Here is a 17,527-nt window from a genome sequence, read left to right on the forward strand (position 1 = left end):
TTTCATTTATTGATTTTTTTTTTTTTTTTTTTTTTTTTTGCAACCTGTGTCCCCATTTACTTTTCCTGTGTGCAACTGTAAACAGTGGTACTTCTGGAAAGATACTTGCAAATGTAAACACAGCTGTTGTTTCCACCTCTCTTACTTATTTCTATGTTGTGTGTGTCTTTGTAGGCCGTTCACAGCATGTTATGTAACCGATAATCTCTACCACTCACACTCTGTACCCCGCTTTCTGTGTGGCTCTCAATAACCAGAGGAGAGAGCCAAAACACAGAGGAGGGAAATACTCTGCATTGTTTATTTATTCTCTGTATCACAAAACATCTGCTTAATGCTGACTTCCTCTGAGACACAATATTAGGAAAACAAATGAAAAGTGTTTCTTATGTAAGAAAAACGATTCAGGTTTAGGTGATCAGAACAGACAAATAGGTGACTAGATGGCACATGTGACCAAAAGAGAGCTGTGGAGCCACCATGGTGGAGTCCAAGGGCACATCCCTGGCTGGAGGAGACCAGGTATAGATTCAGGGTGGGGTAAAGCTGCAGTTGAGTCTCCACACAGCAAGAGTGACCAAAGAAGCTGTACATCACCTTGAAGAGGGGGCAGATGGGAAGAGCCAGGACAGAAGCAGGCACCTATCCTGTGAAGGAAGTGTATCCTGGGTAAAGTCAGGCCAGGCTTGGCCCATGAGGCAGGATGGGAGAGGGTGGAGGCGGGTGGGTAGGTTGGAATAAGCCCCAATGGTAAGGAAGCCAGACAGGAAGATATCCAACACTTGAAAACTTCCCTGAACCTTAACATAGCTCGGAGGCTAATAAAGAAAAATCATTTTGATTTACCCTTTCTCCAAAATTTAAATGAAAAATTTCTAAGAAGCACATGAACAGTACACAGAGAAAGTAAAAGGAAGCCTGGAGGAAGCACCGACTGTTGGTGTATGAAAAAAACCATATCTCAGTGTGCAAGGAGGAACTATTTCTGAGGTGTTTTTAACCCCACAAATGATTACTGTTGGTGAGGACAATACGAACAGGTTCCGATTTACAGAAACTTTCGGCAGGCATCACTTTTCCTGTGCACCATCCCTGTACCTTCCTCGTCGTGATCCCTCATATTAACAGAATAGCTTGTCATAATTGATGGCTTTGGGGTTGGCAATGAGATTCCAGATACGATGACCCAAACATAGTCCAGGAAAGAAAACAAAATCATAATGCAGACTTCAGTAGAATTAGAAAGTTCTGCTCTATGAAGACAGTGTTAAATATTTTCAAACTAGTTTGGGATTGAAAAAATATTTGCAAAGCACATACCTGATTTTATAATCCCTGGTGTCCACAATATGCACAAGGTTCATAAAGTTCAACAACAGGAAAACAAAACACACAACCCAATTAATATATGGCCTGTCAAAATGTCAAGAGGCACTTCGCCAGAGAGGAGATACAGAGCAACAAGAAGCAGGAGTGATTTTTAAGGTTGATCTTTTCACATTCTAGAGCTCATAAATTATGAACTGATGAAACATTTTAAAATAAAATGCAAAAATAGATATAGTAAATCATTTTGTCAGTGTCTAATAAGAAAAGATTTTTCAGCCTAAGCATAAAAGAAGATGCTATAAGGCAAAAAATGCATAGAATAAAACTTTTTATCAGAGACCAAAATAACATGTAGTAATGTACTCTTATGGTACACTGCACTTTTTTTTTTAAACTGAATGGGCTCAACTAACATTTTCATTCTGGTTGCACTGTAGAAAAAACCACATAGGCCCTGTAAGCAGATAGATAAAGACACAGAGAGACAGACAGATGGAGATTCAGACATAAATGATATATAGGGTTTCCCCCCCCCCTGCTGAAGCCAAAGTCGGTGCAAGTCCCTTGTGTGCAAAGAAAATCCTTCCTAAGCCAGTTTGCTGCTTTTGTGACATTCTTTCCGTGCATGTGAACAGGAATCTAGTATTCTGGAACCAAACCAAATGTTTAATTAAAAAGTGAAATGAATATTCCTTTATATCTCATTTCTTTCATCTCAACCCCAGAAAGGCAAGACTGGGAGGGTGACAAGATGATAAATTAAAAGGCAAGAAATGCAGACGTCTCTGGGGGCTCACAAGCCCCCACCTGTCTCCCCAGAGCACCTGTCTCTCCACCAGCCCTTCCAGGTCCCTACAGAAAGCCGAGACCGGTGCTCCGCAGCAGGTCTATTGGCTCTTTATGTAACATTCAGTGATTTTTCTAATTACATACACATCTCCAGCATCCTGAGACATGGCACCTTCTGCTAAAAGAATAGCCAACACCCAGGGTATTGTTGCAGAGGTGAGCTCGGGCATAAGATGCTCATGTTTTCTCTGGGTCTTTTGTTCCATAAAAGGTGCTTCTGAGCGTCTAGTTCAATTTCTGCCGGACATACATGGAATGCAGTGGTCGAGCAAAGCACTGGTCTGTTTTGCACCTAACAAATCAAACCGCAGATATGGCAAGAGATATTTTTTATCAGTGGCACAAATTATAGGCCTAAAACTTTACAGATACTATAGATGTGGATAGTGTGATGTATACTAAGCTAGATACTGAGGATGAAAAGCTACCACGGTTATTAACAGCATGTTTGTTTCTCTCAGTTAACAGTACATGCATGTGTATTCATTAAATGGAACATGGGCTTGTTCTCAGTGTATCTCAGCTGCCCGAACAAAACACCTCAGATAGGGAATTTATAAATAGGTAGGACTATGCGTTTGGATCCTGGGAAGTCTAAGATCATGATGCTAGCACATTGTGAATCTGATAGGGGTGAATTCTTCACAGATTGCCTTTTCTAGAGTGTACAAGTACCCTCTAGCCTCTTTTTTTTCTTTCTTTCATTTTTTTAAAATAAAAGCACTAAAGCCATTTTGAGGATTCTGTAGGGGTCTAATCTCCCAGAGGACCCGGCACCGCGTGTTTACACTGGAGAGTAGATTTCAACATACGAAACTTAGATGGGCACACATTCAGACCACAGCCAGGATCAAGGTCAGGAATGTAACATCCCGGTAAGGTACTAAGGACAAGAATGGTGGTGGCAGAAACTGAGGTGGAAGAAACACAGTCCCAGTTGGCTATGGGACTCAGGAATAACAAATCTCAAGCAATGCTAACCAAGACTCCCAGAATCCAAAGCAAACGCAAGTGGGCAGAGGTACTTCCCGTGTCCAGCTGGGCCTCACATTGGCCCTCCATTTTGTCCCTGAGCACACAGAAAAGAAGTGGCATAAATTCTACCGATTCCTAATTGTTACCTTCTCCACTTCAGGTAGATGCAGAAGTTGAACTAAATCAGCTGCCTTTTCAGGGGCCCATCATTTAAACTGAGATAGGAAAACAGTACTGAGGTCATCCAGGAAAAGGCTTTGGCTTGTGGGAAATCTGCTAATCTAGCAAGGTTTGGGGAAAGGACGTCTTGTAATATACCACTTTTCTTTCGGTCTTGGGGAGGTTTTTTTTTTTTTTTTTTTTTTTAGTTTTAATGCTCTGTGCCCGTATTGTGCTTACCTCAAGGGACAACTTTACATAGTGACCACTCACAGACGTGATTGACTGTTTCTTCCACCAAAACTTCTCTCGGAATCTTTGACCGCTTAAACTTCGTTACAATTCTTTTCACCTCCTACTTCAACAGTTTCTTTGAACACACATGTTAGGCACACATGGAGCCATATATGTCCCTTACAATCTGGATTTTCAAATCAGTTTCTTCCATTTCATACTGGCATGGGCGTAAATGAGGTCTGGTGGCACTGCTGATACAAGCAGAAGTGACCAATATGAAACTGAAATCTGTACAGTTTTGGCACTTGGCATAGGTTTAAAATATTTCACTGGTTCTGTAAAGGATTCTGAACACTTTACATTCCTGCATTTGTATTTAAAATATAATAAAACTTCCACGATCTTCCTACAGAGCAGTGCTCTTGACCTCACTTCCTGGGTTTGAGGGTTCCTGTGGCACCAACCCATTTTTGGTCCATCATACAAACTTCATTCCTAGCTTCTGATTTTTCTAGCATAATTTTTACTGATTAATGAAAATTAACTAGAAATTAAGAAATGGAAATTTAAAATGCTGCATTTAGTGAGGGAAATCATTCTATAAGAAGCAGGGGAGATCACTGAAAAGTCAGATACTTTGTTTCAGCCCTCAGTAAAACTGCTACATGATTTAGCAGTCAACACTCTAGGACAGTCACAGGGAAGAACTAGTGTAAAGGGACTGACCAGAGCCCTGCCCGCTGCCCTGCCGCACACCACAGACGTGCATTTGGCAATACAGATAGGATTCAAATCACTGATGAGTTTCCCAATTCAAAGGAGGAAGGCGCCAAACACTCTGGTGAACTGTGGTGAATCCTTTCTCCCTTTAATTCAACAGTAAATTAAACAATTTCCTTATAATTATCCACAGGGAAATGGACGCCACTCCATTTAGTTCCATTCAATAGATATTTACAGGTCAAGACAAATATACAGCTGTGCTGCTACCCTCACAAACATTAATACCTGGAGAAGAAACAGGTCACTCCACTGTGCAACCTGGGACCTGATGTGCTGCTGGGACCCTCTGGCTGCATCTTGTCCACTGCCCTGCTGCCTGTGGTTGGTTGAGCTAGTGTGGTGGCTGAGCTTTCCTCTCTTTAAAATTAGTCATTACGAGGAAAATAAATTGCTTTTTGTCTCCAATCCCCAGATCCAACCTCCTCTATTCTTGAGGTGCAGCATCTCTAGCCCAACACCCAGACCTCCAGGGCCAGGTCACAATGTGTTGATGAGCCCCAGGCAATCCAGACATTGGCATCTCAAGAGAGCCAGATAACGGACCTACTCTGTCACTGCAGCTGTGGGAATACAATGAGAATAAACACAAACCGAATATTTGTTTGCAATATGTAATAGTATGTGATGCAATATTTGTGATACAGAGTGAGGAGGGAGAGGAGAGATACGGGGTACCAAAGGGATTTGGATGTGCTAAGTGTTTACACCAATTCCACACATGGAATGACAACCCTTGGCATTACAAATGTGCACCAGAATAAGGAAGAGGGTCAAAGAATTCACAGGGAGGGAATGCAGAGAAGAGAAAGCAGAGGAAGAAAGAAATTAGGGTACATTATATACATGCACGTTTCCTTACCAGGAACTGAAACACTATTGTGTAATATAATTCTGTACTAATTAAAAATTAATGAAACAAAAGAAAGAAAAATATACAAATACAATGAAGTAAAAAGTCAGTTGATTTATTTTCAACATGCATATCATAAATATACATATGTGTGTGTGTATATATATATATATATATATATATATATATATATGAGAGTGTATGGCTGTAGATATGTAGATATGGATATGGATATAGATGGAGATGGAGATATACAGGTAGACGTGGGTGTGGGCAGGGGTGTGGTCCTGGAGGTAGATACAGAAGAGGGAAGTTTGACCCCCAGGGCTTGCCACTGCTGAGAGTGCCCTACCCCAGAGCCACTCCCTCCTCTTCTGACCTGATACACTTTTAGAACTGCAGCGCTTAAGCACCTAGACTTTCTGATGAGTAACTGAGCTGATGGGATTATAAAGAAGAAATAAAATGTAGTTAATAATAAAAATTGATAATTTTAAAAGACTTTGGAAACAAGGAGATATAAAGTCTGAAGCGTGAAGGAGGTGATTGTTTGAAAGAAGTATCTGTACAGTGTTGAGTGAAAAGAGTCTAACACAAGTTCTACTGGCCACTGAAATGAATATGTTTTTTTCTTAAGTAAATATACAACAGTATGACTAGAAAATATATGAAGGTTTCCATGTCTTGCTGAATTTTTAGTAAGTTTTCATGTGAAAATTTTATCATAAAATATGTATCTTGATTTCAGAGAGGTTTTACTTCCAGAGGGATACCTAGTTTTTCTCCCAAATATAGTTTAAAAACTTTGTGCTTAAAAATCATGGTCATGAGAAAAGTGTTATAAATTCTTCCTAATCAGCAAGATACTCTGTTTTAGACTAGAATCTTGTTTTTTTACCTGAGCTCATAGAAATTCTTTGGCATTAGTCTTTGATTGAGAGGCCAAGGGTAATGTTATTCATACATGTTTCTTATACATCACACAATGAGCGTGTACATTTAAAATTTACAAGATAAGCTTGTGATTTCTATATGTCCAAATACATGTCAGAATAAGATAAAAATACCTACCACATGGATGTGAAGTATATCTTTTTAATCGAGGCAAATATATGGCATGTCTCTAAGGCTCTATAAATCAGTATTTGGGGCTGCACTGAATTTCAAAATCATTGTCAAAAATAAAACAAAAGAGGGTGGAATCATTGTTAACTGGGAGGATCTAATGGTCACTAACTCAATTTCTGCGGTTTTTACATACAGTTATTCCTGCACTATCTCTTGTGCCTGTTTTATAATTTCAATTGACACATGGCTACACATTTCTATGGGGGTGCAGTGTGTGCTATTTTGGTAGATGGTGCAGTGAGTTCTGATACCCTTATGGCACCCATACCTCTCAAACCATCTTTGCTTCTGAAGAGAACGTCCAACATCTCTCCCCAGGGAAATCATAACACGCTGCAAGTCATTTGTCAGTGGCCATCACCCTGATTAACAGCTCCCACCACTCATTACCTGCAACTCCCTCACCATCAGCCTCTTCCTATGGTGTCTCCAGGGTCTTTCCCACCCTTTGGTAATCATTCTTCTACTCCAGACTCCTTGAGATTGACAAATGAGCAAGAGCACTTAGTATTTGCCTTTCCGTATCTGCGCTACTTCATTCAGTGTCCTGTATGTGGGGTTTACCATGTTGCCACACATCACAGGACCTCATGGTTTTCTATGGCTGAATCGCATTCCGTTGTGAATGTTGAGCTACTGACTACTGATCAGCCCTGAGACTGACTCCACATGTCGGCAGCTGTGACTGGAGCTTTGGTGCCAGGGCAGATGTGTGTCTGACACACTGCTTTCATTTCCTGTGTTTTTATATCCAGGAGCAGAAATGCTGAGCCACATGTTCCTTTTACTTTCAGCTTCTTCAGGAAAATTTCACATTGTTTTGCAAAACGACCACACTGATTTCTGTTGCTGCCAGCATGCCACAGGGTTTCCCTTTCCCTCCACCCTCGCTAGTGTTTGCTGTTCTTGATCTTCTTGTTAAAACTCAGTCTAAATGCAGTAAGAAGATGGCTCATGGGGCTTCTGAGTTTCATTTCCACAACAATCGGTGACACTGAGCATTTTTAATGGATCCATTGAGCATTTGTATGCCCTCTTTTTGAGAAATACCAGTTTTCAATAAATTTCTTTACTGCTTGACAATTTAGGTAGTGCAGAAAAACCTCACCATTTTAGTGCTTCAATTCAACTCTATAAGCATTTCATGGGTAAAAGGAAAACAAAACTTTCTTTACTCTCAGGCAAAATAGCCTCTCTCTGCGATCCCAGCGATGGGACATGAGGGGCTTCAGATATAGGGGCCACACCTTTGTGCACAAGGCAAAGATCAGGCAGAATCCATTACCAATGGAAACAGACATGGATTGGATTAAAACTCCACTTCTACAATGCTGCCTTTCAGAAATACTCGCATGCGTACATAAAATATTTTTTGGCTTATTACTTGTAAAACTGAGGAAGAGAAGAAAATCCAAATGCCCCTTAATGGCCAATAGCAAATAAATTATGTCACACACACACACACACACACACACACACACACTATAGACTATCATGCAGACATTAATGAGCATAAAGATGATTCTGATCTGAACCTGGCTTGGTGGTACACAGCTGTAATTCCACCTGAGAAGGAGGTTCTCAGGTTCTAGCCCAACCTGAATAACTTAGTAAGAATCTAAAAATAAGTAAATAGATAAAAATAAAGGACTGGGGACATAGCATAGTAGTTCTGTATAAATTTCCTGGTTCAGGTTCTCAGTAACACCCACACACACTTATGATTCTGTACAAACTAATACAGAGGGATGCACAAGAAATGATTGTGAGAAAGTGATTTTATAATACTTATAAATAATATGTGTATATAAGTATATGTGCTTATTTATATGTAAGGGGTATGTCATTAACAATGTTCTTAATTAATTTGATGGACAAGTTACTACATATGTTGTTATGTTTCTGTATTATATAAGATTTTGAAATGAATATATATTGCTTATATAACTGGAAGCTAAATATAGTAATGAACAGTTTCTAAAGCAAGTAGGAAAATAAATTCTGAGAACTGAAAAACTTTTCTCCAAGAGCCCCATCACGTGTGAGAGGTGAAGATATTGTGAAATTGTCACCTTTATCCAAGTCCCGCTGTAATGTTGCTCAATTCTCCTGGACAGGAGGCAATAGGATCCCCTAGACCACTAGGTTTTGTGTCTCATGTTGCACGTGTGTATGCATCATGAGGTTACGTGGTCATGTCATCACGTGATCAGATGGTCACATGGTCGCATAGTCTATTACTACAGCTCTAAAGTGTCACTGCAGTCATCTGAATTGCAGTTGAAAAATCTCAAGTTTGTGGACTCATGTCTTTTTCAAAGACATCATTCAGAACTGAGCAAGGTACCTTAGATATGCTTCCAAAAAATGCAGAAAGATGCACACTGTAATCTGCAAACTATACTTTTATGATTTTTGCTAATGTTTCAGCAGCTGCTTCACAGTTGCTTTGTAAGTTTGCTGGACTTCTGTGGGTTTTGCTTGCAAGCTACTGCCTAGTCCAACCTTTTCCAATACTGGTATTTATTTGCTTTACCACAACTAGCAATTAACAAAATGTGTTGAATTATTTAAGAGAGAAGTGAAACAAGGTCTTCAAGTCTCTTCAGAGAGACAGAGAGAGGGACACACTTGACATAAGGTTAAATTACTGGTGCATGGAGGTAATGGAGTGGTAGGTGTTAATTGTGTTATTGTCAACCTCGGTGTAGGCGGAAGCTTTTTCCTCATAAACAGTAGGAACACGACATTTCATAGGAATGGAAAGCATTCTCTAATTCTACACACTTTCAAAGGCAGTTCTTTACATGAAAGCATTTTCATTAATATAAAGGAACTCGGAAATAAAACAAACGTTTGTGTTCCTTCATTATAGCTTAGTAGGCAAATATTGGTTTACGTTCTCTCTTTTAGAGCCCCTAATATTAGAGCACTGCTTTATGTAATTTTATCACATTTTTCTGAAACACAAACTAGGGCAATTTATCAGATAAAGGACATGTCGGAATGAAAGGGATAAACTGTACAAGAGAAATTGTTCTTTCTACAACTTTGTTCTTTCGAAATTGCCTAGCTCTGTATCTGCTTCATGGATTTGTAACTATGTTCTTAACCCCTGTAACCATGGGAGTGTAACCAAACATGCAGAATGCTTGATTGTGCCATTGTATCCAGCTTCAAACACTGATGATCACTAATCTATCCTTCTCACCGGTGATCTCATCCTGCCAGCTATTCAGAAAAACTGTCAGGCTGTTCTGTCTTACTTTTGTACTTCCTGCTTGTGTACCATATAAAAGCCCTAGGCCACCAGAGATCAGGGCCTGATATTCTGGGAATGATCCCCCTCAGTGCCAGTCAACATAAATAAACCTGCCTCCAAATCCTGGGTGTCATTGCAGTGTTTCTTTTGTCATTTCAGGAAGAATCCTGAACCTGGAACATTCCAGGAAAATGGTAGCTCTCACTGCAGAGCACCTTGAGAGAAGATAATCAGAAGTGGGAAAGGCAGAGATGAGTCGCTGGGCCCTGGAAGTTCACTGCCAGATATCAGAGCCATACTTGTTTAGCATTTTGTTCTCATACTTAAGGGGTTCAGTCCAGTGAACCCACTGATGTCCTCAAGTGCTTGACCATGATTTCTTTGGAGATTTTCTAGGGTAATCAAATTTCACTCTTCAAATCAGTGATGTAAAGATGCTTTTGAAGAGCAGAGGAATGAAGAGATGAAAATACCCATAATAATAACATACCTTTATTTCAGATACTGCTATGGAAATTCTCAAGGGTACTGTTTTTCTCTTTCAGTTGAATGAAATGCACATGATTGAATCAAAAAGTCATGGTGCTGAGGACCTGCTTTTCTCCCTAGGAGAAATTCAGAGTTCTGCTAAAACAACTGCAGAGGAACACGGAACACAGACAAACACACCCTGGAACCTTTGCCCAGTGTCACAGTGCAGATCCCTCCAGTTTTGTTGGTGGTGAGAGGAGAAGTCTTCCACAGCCTGAGGTCCCTGGACAGCCCTTCTCTGGATAGTGTGCACCATACAGTAAGGGGACCTGGTCAGTAAGCAGTGATTCTCTTTTGGAGAATGAGTCAGTGTGCAAGTGACACACTTAGTTTTGGAAAGTTAGATCCTTGGAAAATGAAATATTTTAAATGCATAGAATAGCTTTTGGGTGGAGCCTCTGAGTTATAAACAGTGACCGCTCAAAGAGTAACAAGTCTCTTAAGTTTAATGTGCTATTTTGTGTGTACAAATTGCCTATCTCACTGAAATGGCACAAAATGTGATTTCAAAATCAAATGTTCAGGACTCGTGTGCTGTGTGATAGAAACACAATACAGGAGAACAGAGTCCCTCACTCCCCACCAGCCCTCTGACCTTCAACTTCACCACCTGACCATGTGTTCTTCCCATGAAGCAAAAATAAGAAGAAATTAGGTTAAGGACCGCGAACCTGTATTATCTGGTCTTTACTGAGTGGGATTCTCATCTACTCACTTTGATGCAGGACAAGCGAGTCACTCAGGCTAAAAGCAAGGACTCTGAAGTGTCCTGTGGTTATGCGAAGGGCATCAACCCATCTGCAAGGTGCAGGATGCTCTTTCACATCACAGTGAAGAGCGTTCCTGGGCCATGTAATTAATCTGCCACTTGAAACGTGGACTTGGGAATACTTGCATTCAATACCATTCATGGATGATTACAGATTCATCTTGGGGAAGCCAACTGGACTCACCTGGCAGAAACTCTCTGGCCGCAGAGACAACTACTGGGTCAGTCCATTAATACAAGTGTCCCTCTAATGTGCCAAGAGGGATTTAGAGCCCAGGACTCAATTAATCTGTAAATCAACAAACAACTCAGGGAAGTTACTGGTGCATTTAAATGGACCATAATCCCTTTCAGAATAAAAAGTGTATTAATATGATAATAATAAGTTTTAAGGATCCTCTTAGTGGTATTTGTCATCAGGGAAGCTGAGTCAGGGAAATTCTAGTGAAATGGAAATCATCTTTCCCTCCTATTTTAATTTCTCTAAAAGTTCTGTAGAGTTGCATATTCAGGAATAATCAATGAAGTAAGACCTGAAGACATTCTGTAGTTGAACTACCAGGGCCAAGAAGTGAGGCCCTTGCAATGCTGAGACCTCACTGTGCTCCTGGAAGTCACATTGCAGCAGGTAAAGCTGTACACATGCAGAGAGCAGAGCAGCTTCTTTCAGAAACAGCTGTTCTGAAGCCAGCAGCTGGTTCAAAGTGCCCTTCTCAGCATGCTGATGTCTGATCACTGGATGCTCATCTATCAAGACCTTCCTCTCCACACCTCTGGGTCCACCAGCCTGCACTACCCTCGATCTCTGCACATGGAGAGCCTTGCCCCAATTCACTGTGTCCTGTCCAGGTTTACAAGCCCTGCCCTGGCCCTTGCTCCTGGAAAACACAGCTGACTGTGGACCAGTTCCCCACAGTGGTGGAGATAGGCTGGGGTCTGTGTTATCCACAGTTACCCCAGGGGTTGACCGGGGGGTTGACCAACGCAGCCTCTGGTTGTTTTCCAAGTGACTGCTCAGGTGCTGGGCTCCTGCCTCTTTTTCTTAGAGTGTTTACTTTGAGAATCTACAAAGTGTAAGTTCTTTCTTGGCCCCCTTGAGATAACTCTCTGCTCTACCTTCTGGACAGTTTTACTGATGCTCAGGGCTCTTTCCTAAAGGACCTGGGCGTCATTCTTCTGAAATGTGGGTTTCAGAGAGGCCAGGGCCATCACACCCAGCTTGTCTGGGAAGGTAGAGACCTAACTGCAGGCTGTGCAAGTGACTCCTGTTGCAGAAAGCTCACTTTCCTGCTGGGTCAGGACAGTTACCAAACTGCACAGCCAACCCTGCTCCCCACGACTGAGCCCCTGGGCTTGTGGCCTCTGGCTTCGGCTGCAGCTTCCTGGAGTGAATCCAGCCTCGCTCTTGAGTCTCAGAGGTACAATTTTTGCCATGTCATGGTCTCTCGGGAAGCAGGCGTCAAATACACCTTTTCTCCCATGGAAAATTGCATTTCTGATGAATGCAGATGCTGTCAGCAGAACTCAAAGATGCTTATGGAAATAAACACTGAAATTCCTAAACGTGATTATTTCAACTTGGGGCTCAGCTTTTTCTTCGAGAATTCAACGAAAATCCAAGTAATTACACAATCTGATCAGTAAGTATTTAAGAATTACACAAAACACAAAGAGTTTAAATAAAATTATTTGCAAAACCAATATAATGTGTTGAGCAAAGTATTTAAATATTACAGATGATAATACTTGCTGTCATTTATGAAATAATAAGTGACAAATATTGTCCTTTGAAATAACTCATTTGAAATTCATGAAACACCAGGTAGCTGGTAAAATTTCTCTTGTTTTTTCTTTTTGCCATCCTGGAGATCAAACCCAGAATCTTCACACTGAGTGGCATCCCCATCCATCCTTCTTGTATGTTTATTGTTTAAATTTTGAGGCAGGGTCCTCAAAGACCTAAGTCTCTAAATTGTCCAGAGTGGGCTGCAACTTGATCTCTGTCCTCATCAGCCTCCCACCTCAGCTTACTGGAAGGAAAGGTATGGATCATCATCCCTGGCTAAAAATTGCTATTCACACTGCAGATTAAAGTGATCAAAGAGGAAACCAAACATGCTGAATTTCACATGGCAGAGCCCACCAAGTAGGGCTGGATTACAAACTGGGTTAGTCATTGTCTTGGGCACAGCCTCACTAGGATTCAATGCCTATGTTTCATTTTATACTTTCATTACAGTTTTCTTTTGCTTAACTGGAAAAATTAAAGAAACTTATATTTGTTAAAATTTCTGACTGGTACCATTTCACCACATACAAAAAAGTCACTGTTAACTCTGTTTACAGTAGCTGTATTAAATATCGAGAGTTTGAGTTAGAGATATCTACAGAACCTTTACAAACTGATGTGCTCAGCCCAAATCCTAAAATAAAATATTTTCTGTCTGTTCCCATCAAAGACACAGTTCAGAAGGCTCTCCAGAGCTTCGTCGCGCAGAGGAACTGGCAAAGCAAAGAATTAAAGCCCACATCAAAGTCACTTTCTAATTCAAATGAGCTCCCAGTGCCCAGGGAGTGACTGGCAGTGGACTCAGCCCACCTTAGAGGTGCTCTGAGCCAGTCCCAAGACTAGCTGAGGTGCTCTCAACACCCTCTGCTCTCCCTCTTCCCTCTCCCTGCCCCAGCCTCTTGGGTCTTCAAAGTTGCCTGTCTCTCTGAAGCTTCTGTACCCAAACCACAAAGTCTACCTGCTGACAGATGTCCAGTCAGAATCTGGTACCTGAGCTCTTTGCTTCGCATGGTCACTGAATTTCACAATCTCGCTTCTCGGTTTCAATCTTTATGGTCATGTTAGGAAAACACAAGTAGTCTATGATCTCTTATGCATTCAAATATTTTCATTGCTTTTGTCCGAGGAAACTGATACTCATTTTCTGTTCTTGACTCCACACAAAACTCAAAAGTAAGTAAATAAATAACAAAGACAATCATCACTGCTACATTCTCCAGCTGCCCACTTTCACGATGACTGTTTATTTTATGGTGATTAGAATTATGAAACAGTTCATTTCTAAATTGAATTGAAGATGAAATTGTAAATGAAATCTTTTCCAGATAAATATAAATTAAAAAATAAATAAAAACATGGAAGAGAAGTGGCAAGAACACCTCCTTTATAGACATCACTAATGAATATCAGGCCACCGGGCAGATCTGGAACCCCTGTGGTGTTAGCCTACTGAAAATCGGTATTTTTGCTCTGTGAACTACAACTTCTTTAAAAGTTGGTTTGGATTATTTTTCAAGAACTCAGGGAAAAATTAATACTCAGAAGGCATAAATCATGTTTTAAAGTCACACATGATCATTTAAATTCAATTTTCTCCCTCTTTCTATAAGTTTAACCTTCATGAAAGTGCTTCAAATGCCAGGCATGAGATTGATACTCAGCAGGATGGGTCATTTAAGCAATTTCTGGTTGGATGCTGGGCAGAGAACAATCAGCTCCGAAGGATCCAGTAGCAAAAAGAACCAAAACTACTAATCAATGGAGGGTGTGATTTCTTCCAGCACAGAGACAGTATGTTTAAAGATGAAGAGGACTGCACTTCGGTGTGATGCTAACATCCTTGAACACCTTTTCTGTTAGTGAAAAATGCACTTTATATGAGTATACACAAGCCTAGGGAGGTCAGGCAAATGGGCACTTCCGGGTCATATCCGGATGGTCTCTGAAAGCCTCACACGCTCATAGGTAGGGCTGGGGGAGGTGAGCCAGTCATGGGTGTGACTCCCACCATTGGATTGGTCACATGATGAGTTTATAGCAGAATGTGACATAGGAATGTGAGGTGCAGTGAAGGAGGTGATCGCTGGGGTGTGAACTGGAAGGGTCCTTTCTCCCTCCTCTTCCTCCTCCTCCTCCATCTCTCTCTGCTTCCTGCCTGCCCTTCTCAGACTGTTTCTACTCAGCAATGCTCCTCTGCCATGCTGCCCTGCCTTGGGGCCAGCTGACTATGGACTGAAACTCTGTATACTGTGAGCCTAAATTAGACTTTCTTCCTTTAAGCTGGGCTGTGGGTATCGTGTTCTTGTAAAAGAAGGAAAGTGGACTAAGACATGAACCAACATCACACAGCTAATGCTTGGGAACCAAAGTTGGAAATGGGACCAGGACAGTCCTCTGTCACACAGCACTGAAGCTGCCTCTCTGGAGCATAAGCTAATCAGCAGCTAAACAATTCTTTTACTAAATTATTCACTATCTAAATTATTCTAACATATCTGCCATGCTATATTTTGACTCAAATTTTTTTCTTCACTAAATTCCAAATTACTCCATGTCACAGATATGTGGGGTTTCTAAAAATATTTAAGTATGTTCACACTAAAAGTCTGTTTTTTTAAATTTCTAGCCTAAAACAATGTATTATAAAACATGACTATTGATAATATGAGACCAGGTAAACCTCTAAATTTCCAGTGCAATGGTAAGTATTTGCTGAAAAATGTAATTCCAGTTGAATGTCTACTTTTGGTGAAAACATGCTAATGAAGTATTTCTCAAAGTCATTGGTTCCTATTTCTACTGATCCTACTATAAACTATGTAAATATTCTAAAGTAAAATAAATGAAGAGGAAGGAAAAAGTTTGATATTTGGAAGCTGAGATGGTACTCAAGAAAATCAAGCCCTGAAGATCTATGTCCTGACCATTCACAGAGGTTCTGAGGCAGTGTCTTTTTTCTGAGGCTAGAGATTTTCCCCCTTATTAATTAATTTTAAACTCAGCTGACACCCAACAAGGAATTGATCATTAAGAGTCTGGTTACTGCAGTGACAGCAATACCTTTGTGATACCATTGAGATCAAGGAAAAGCCTTCTCATTAAGTGCCCCCAAATGACTCATGAGTGAGACACAATAATGGCACGCTTTTGTACCAAAATCTCTTGGTCACAAAGGTATCTATCCATCTTTCTTTCTATCAGATTATCTTTTGAGATTCAGCAGTCTAAATTTTCCCTTGATCTATTTCTTTCAAAGTCAAAGAGAAAAGGAAATCTTGTTTTAAGATTAAAAATAAGTCATTATTATATATAGGCAATTTCATGGATCTAATGGGTTTTTATATCTTTACCCTCCATAGAATGTAAATAGGTACTCTGTTTTTTTTTTTTTTTCTTTCCTGTTTTTATTTTTATTAGTCCAGTTGTGAGGTATAAAATGATTCCATTTACCATGGGGAGTGGGTACCTGAACCTGATGCATCTTAATTCTTTTTGCTTCCTCTTCCTTCTCCTCCTCCCATCTCTTGATCCCTTCCACATTTCCGAAAGATCTAGCTCTTGGTTTCCTATGACCTTTTATATTGCTTTTTGTAAAGCAGTCTGAAGACGTGGGGAGCACCCACTGAGTAAGAGGCCTGCTCTGGGAGTCCAGAGGTGAAGGACACAGCCCAAGACTCCTTCGAAGCAGAGACAGTGAGATGCCCGAGGGGAAAGTGTGTGCAGGGTGCTCCCAGGTCTGCAGTGGCTGGCTAAACCTAACCAATGGCATCAGCCTCCTGCTTCTTCTGTGTTCCTTGGGTTCCTGCTCAGCACACGCACAGGAAAAGCATGGGCCTCAGAGGAAGCAGAGCTCACTAACTTCTGTCATGAAAAGAAATCTGTTCGGTCAGCCTTATTTCTGCTGTCTCCATGAATGCATTGTCTCCTAATCTTATGAAGCAACTGGACTAAGCCACATTTCTCAGTCATTTGGCCAAACACTCAAATAGACATCACTGGGACCGACATCAAATTCACAAGCATTGACAAAGTATATTACTATTACTACGTGGGTGGGCCTTGTCCAAGGGCTCAAATAAAAGAACTTGGCTTCCACAAGGAAGGAGCCCCTCTGTCTCCAGTTGGCTGTGGACCCATCTTCTCCCGCAACTGTCCTCTGGCCTGCCCTGCAGCGGTGGACCTATTGGTCCCCACAGGAGCAGAAAACGATCCCTTACTAAGGCTCTGTAGAGCCTGGAGAATGTACTCAGGGAGCAGCAAGATGAGATCCTCAGAAAGAGGAGATTCACTATACCCTCCTGCATCTGCTATGCAGGAAATGGCCCAGCCTAGTGTAGAGAACATCTGCATGAGAGGAAGTGAGGGACAGAGAGGGTGATGTGTCCACTGCCCTTTCTAGTGGACTGGGCAGGTGTGTTGTAGCGCACAGGAGGAATAAGCCAAGCGAGCACTTCAGTTGTCAGAGTAACAGATCACACAGACAATCAGTTTGGATCAACAGCATGGGAAGTGGTCTTGACTATCCACCCTGGGAAAACAAAAATGTCTAGATTGGTGTAGGAATAGACAGTGATCCTGCACGGAGGAGATGCTGCAGGTTTGGACAAGCAGTGAGAAAGCCCAAAGCAGTGCCCTGCACAGTCCACCTTAAACAACAGAGGAGGAATGAAAGCCACTGCCACCTCCTTATCCTCCTCAGGAGTCCTCCGCCCTCCTGCTGGCTGAGCTCCAGCCCAGCCTGCCAGGAGGCTGCCAGTCCACACCTCCTTCATCCTACACGGTGCCCTCTGAGACTGGGCTTTTGGCAGCACTTAGCAGGCCTGGGGTTTTGCTTTCATCTGGCTGATCTTGCCTTGCAAATAGCCC

General features: G+C 41.4%; 1 protein-coding gene and 1 long non-coding RNA gene across 5 annotated transcripts in view; both read right to left on the minus strand.

Moving 5' to 3' along the window:
- The window catches only part of Nalf1 (NALCN channel auxiliary factor 1), a 543,379-nt gene that overhangs the window by 217,921 nt on the left and 307,931 nt on the right, over positions 1–17,527 (minus strand). The window lies entirely within an intron of this gene.
- Positions 1–17,527, minus strand: part of LOC134475704 (uncharacterized) — a 61,082-nt gene continuing 43,555 nt past the window's right edge. Inside the window, exon 2 of the long non-coding RNA XR_010046888.1 lies at positions 1–17,527. This exon is cut by the window's right edge and continues 18,043 nt beyond it. This is a non-coding gene — a long non-coding RNA (uncharacterized LOC134475704).

The sequence above is a fragment of the Cavia porcellus genome, unplaced genomic scaffold, assembly GCF_034190915.1.
Source record: "Cavia porcellus strain 051 isolate PalLab524CR breed Dunkin Hartley unplaced genomic scaffold, mCavPor4.1 scaffold_4, whole genome shotgun sequence".
NCBI lineage: Eukaryota > Metazoa > Chordata > Mammalia > Rodentia > Caviidae > Cavia > Cavia porcellus.